Genomic DNA, 5,096 nt, shown 5'->3' on the forward strand with positions numbered 1-5,096 from the left:
CTAGACTATAGACTAGACTATAGACTAGACTATAGACTAGACTATAGACTAGACTATAGACTAGACTATAGACTAGACTATGGACTAGACTATAGACTAGACCATAGAAAATAGATTAAAATGTACGATAGACTAGACTGTACCAAAAAAATCTTATACTTACAATGCACTTCTAGTAAAAATGTTGCATTGGCCACCGGTGCCAAACCATTATCCGCGTAACATGTATAAGCTGCCATTTGATTTCTCGTGATGTTAATGAATTTCAAATATTGACCACTTACAGACGACACTGTAATAAAATTTTGAATAAGAATAAAGATTAGTCCCAGGTTGTACATGGTCAAATGTTCCAAAGTAGTTTTATTTTAATTTAAATATTTCGATTTAATAGGTGGTGTTCTTAGCTAACTAAGAAGTTTATGTTATTTTAAAAATTTACTACCATATGTTAAGCTTTTTTTACTTTAAGTTCATATCTTATTTTTTTTTTTTTTGCTACGGTAAGGCAATATAAAATAGAAATCAAGGACAGCTTGAAAATATGTACATACATACATATGTATGTATGTAGTTTACATTTAAATGCACATAAATCTTTAAAACATTACGTTCACATAAATTTACGATTTATATGTAAATCTTTTTGGATTATTTCGTATTTCTTTATATTTCGCATTGCACTGCACTATTTTACTTACTTTCAACTCCATGTACATTAATTGTACGACCGTCATCCCGTCGCCATTCAACATGAGGCATTGGATTACCGGTGGCGGCACAGCTTAAATTTAATGTTTTTCCTTCTTCCACAATTAAAGTCCGCTGTATGTATGGTGCATTTATATCTGAAATAAAAGAAAGCAACAAAAAAGTGTTAAAATAATATCCATACGAGTAAGGAAACGGAAAAGGGAAATGAAAAAAGAGAATGTATGTATATGAGTGAGTATTTTTTCATGTCATATATTACTGTTATAAAAAAAGAGTTTTCATACTGATAAGTATGAGTGTAAATGTGTGATTGCTTTTGTATTAAATATATTTATTAATTTTAATTTATGACCATGAATGATTTTACAAATACACGTATTGGTCATGGCTTTTTTCAGTCTTTTTACAACATATATATGAATGAGCAACTACACAACTTACTCGCACAATGACCATGACTTTCATTATTTTTGTTCCTTTTCTTTTAAACATGGCTAATGGAGAGCAGTCTGAATAGCTTAAAATGGTAAGCAGTTTTTAATGCGGTATTAAGAGTATTTAATATTTAATTATACAATAAACTGCTACCGGTATTTTATATACAATTGTGTATTCCGACAAATCTGACATTAAAAGAAGGCTAAATTTCCTAGGAAATAGTCTACCTTATAGTTTTGTTTATATAATAGTCTAGTTATTAATCTTGGTTATAGCCTAGTTAATAGTCTTGTTTATAGATCAGTTTAGAGTCTCTTTTAAAGTCTATTTTGAGTGCTAGCGTCAAGTCCAGTTAAAAGTTTTATTTAGCGCAGTTTATAGTATAGTTTATAGTTTAGCTTACACTATAGAAGTCCAGTTTATGTCTTGTTTATAGTATTATTTATACACTAGTATTTATTCTAGCTTATAGTAAAGTTTATATGTAGTCTAGTATATAGTGTTCTTTATATTCTAATTACAGTTTATATTCCAGTCTACATTATAGTTTAAAGTTAATAAAACTAGAGTTTACAGTCTTTAGTTTATAGTTTATTTCATACTTTATAGTCCAGTTTATACTCGAGATTATAATCTAGTTTATAGTCTAGTTATTAGTCAAGTTTATAGTCTTGATTACGCTCTAATTTATAGTTTTGTTAATAGTCTAGTATATAAATTAGTTTATAGTCTATTCTATACTCCAGTTTATAGTCTTGTTTACGGCCTAACTTAACTGATAGTCTAGTTAATAGATTAGTTTATAGTCTAGTATATAGTCTTGTTTATAGTCTAGTTTACAGCCTAGTTTATAGTGTAGTTATAGTCTAGTTTAAATTCTAGTTTCAAATCTAGATTAAAGTCTTGTTAATAGTCTAGTTATAGTCTAGTTTGTAGTCTAGTTATAGTCTAGATTATAGTCTAGATTATAGTCTAGTTTATAGTCTAGTTTATAGTCTAAGTTACAGTCTAGTTTATAGTGTAATTTATAGTCTAGTTTATAGTCCAGTTTATAGTCTAGTTTATAGTCTAGTTCATAGTGTTGTTTATAGTTTAGTTTACAGTCTAGTTTATAGTCTAGCTTATAGTCTAGTTTATGGTTAAGTTTATAGCCAAGTTTATAGTCTAGTTTATAGTCTAGTTTATAGTCTAGATTATATTCTAGTTTATAGTATAGTTTATAGTCTAGTTTTTTATCTAGTTTATAGTCTAGTTCATAGTGTTGTTTATAGTCTAGTTTACAGTCTAGTTTATAGTCTAGTTTATAGTCTAGTTTATAGTCTAGTTTATAGTCTAGTTCATAGTGTTGTTTATAGTTTAGTTTACAGTCTAGTTTATAGTCTAGTTTATAGTCTAGCTTATAGTCTAGCTTATAGTCTAGTTTATGGATAAGTTTATAGTCAAGTTTATAGTCTAGTTTATAGTCTAGATTATATTCTAGTTCATAGTATAGTTTATAGTCTAGTTTATAGTGTAGTATATGGTTTAGTTTATAGTCTAGTTTATAGTCTAGTTTATTATCTAGTTTATAGTCTAGTTCATAGTGTTGTTTATAGTCTAGTTTACAGTCTAGTTTATAGTCTAGTTTATGGTCTAGTTTATAGTCTAGTTTATAGTCTAGTTCATAGTCTAGTTTATAGTCTAGTTTATAGTCTAGTTTATATTCTAGTTTATAGTCTATTTTGTAGTCTAGTTTATAATCTAGTTTATAATCTAGTTTACAATCTAGTTTATAGTGTTGCTTATAGTCTAGTTTATAATTTAGTTAATAGTGTTGTTTATAGTCTAATTTAAAATCTAGTTTATAGTCTATTTTATTATCTAGTTTATAGTCTAGTTTATAGTCTAGTTTAAAGTCTAGTTTATATTTTAGTTTATAGTCTAGTTTATAGTCCAGTTTATAGTGTTGTTTATAGTCTAGTTAATAGTGTTGTTTATAGTCTAGATTATAGTCTAGTTTATAGTCTAGTTTAATGTCTAGTTTAAAGTCTAGTTTATAGTCTAGTATATAGTCTAGTTTATAGTCTAGTTTAAAGTTTAGTTTAAAGTCTAGTTTATAGTCTAGTATATAGTCTAGTTTATAGTCTAGTTTAAAGTCTAGTTTTTATTCTAGTGTATAGTCTAGTTTATAGTCTAGTTTAAAGTCTAGTTTATAGTCTAGTTATTAGTGTTGTTTATAGTCTAGTTTATAGTCTAAGTTACAGTCTAGTTTATAGTGCAATTTATAGTCTAGTATATAGTCTAGTATATAGTCTAGTTTATAGTCTAGTTTATAGTCTAGTTTATAGTCTAGTATATAGTCTAGTTTATAGTCTAGTTTAAAGTCTAGTTTATAGTCTAGTATATAGTCTAGTTTATAGTCTAGTTTAAAGTCTAGTTTATAGTGTAGTATATAGTCTAGTTTATAGTCTAGTTTATAGTCTAGTTAATAGTCTAGTTTATAGTCTAGTATATAGTCTAGTTTGTAGTCTAGTTTATAGTCTAGTTTATAGTCTAATTTATAGTCTAGTTTATATTCTAGTTTATAGTCTAGTTTATAGTCTAGTTTATAGACTACTTTATGGTCTAGTTTATAGTCTAGTTTACAGTCTAGTTTTTAGTCTAGTTTTTAGTCTAGTTTATAGTCTAGTTTATAGTCTACTTTATAGTCTACTTTATAGTCTAGTTTATAGTCTAGTTTATATTCTAGTTTATAGTCTAGTTTATAGTCTAGTTTATAGTCTAGTTTATGGTCTAGTTTATAGTCTAGTTTATAGTCTAGTTTATAGTCTAGTTTTTAGTCTAGTTTATGGTCTAGTTTATAGTCTAGTCATAGTCTAGTCATAGTCTAGTCATAGTTTAGTCATAGTCTAGTCATTGTCTAGTCGTAGTCTTGCCTAAAATTTACAGAACTTTTTGCACTTACCCGCTATCGATGGTGGTATCAGTAGATCACTTAAGAAAGTGCCATTTTTTGCTTGCACCTTATAAGCATTGACACCCGGTATGCCTGGTGTACCATTTGTACCAGCCTTGCCTGGTCTGCCCCTGGGTCCAGCAATGCCTGCGTAGGAAATAAATAAAGAAAACAACAAACATAAATTAACAAAGAAAACAAAACTTTTCAAAACTTTCGATTTATTACAACAAGCTAAACTTTTTTCCTTTCCGTTTCCCATCATCCGTTTTTCAATTATTCTCCCTATTTACATTCTTTCTTTGTTAACAAGTATTTTTCTGGTATTATTTCTTTGGTCTTTTCCATTAAAAGGCCATAAGTGTAACGAAATTCATTTATAATCTTAACCACATTGGCTTTTACCATTAATCATGCCACTATTAATCACGATCCATCAACTCAAAAAACAAAACAGTATAGCAGTTGTAACAATAACAACAAAAGAATTTTTTTTTAAATAAAAAGAAACACTGTTAAGTAGAATGAGATGCAGCAACAATAACAAAATTTCAATCTTAATTGTAGTTCAAGAGAAAATGGTAAAAAAAGAAAATAAATAAGAAGTTTATTTTCTTTTTTCTAGTTGAGTTATAACAACATTTATTTGTTTTTTTTTTGCAATGTCTTAGAAGAGAGTACTGTTTTCTTTATGTACACCCTACTAAATTTAAATGGTATTCTAGATTTAGGTCATCTAATGAATAAGGTTGGTCTATAAGAAAAAGTTACACTTTGTTAATCGTGCTAAGATATAAGGAGCGTACAAGAAAATTCGTTTTAAATCTCTTAACATTTTGAATCCAGAGAACTTTATTTTTTATTTTGTTCAGACAAATGTTTACTTGATAAACAAATGAAAAGAAAACAAGTAAGAGTGCTATATTCGGCTGTGCCGAATCTTATATACCCTTCACCATAGTGTATTTTAAACATAATTGATCTTACAGTCTAGTTAATAAAAACATTA

At 27.6% G+C, this 5,096-nt stretch overlaps 1 protein-coding gene across 1 annotated transcript in view; it reads right to left on the reverse strand.

The window, feature by feature from the left end:
• LOC111678143 overlaps positions 1-5,096 on the reverse strand; it is a 34,909-nt gene that overhangs the window by 2,982 nt on the left and 26,831 nt on the right. The gene's annotated exons all lie outside the window — the stretch shown is intronic.

This window comes from Lucilia cuprina, chromosome 6, assembly GCF_022045245.1.
Source record: "Lucilia cuprina isolate Lc7/37 chromosome 6, ASM2204524v1, whole genome shotgun sequence".
Classification (NCBI taxonomy): domain Eukaryota; kingdom Metazoa; phylum Arthropoda; class Insecta; order Diptera; family Calliphoridae; genus Lucilia; species Lucilia cuprina.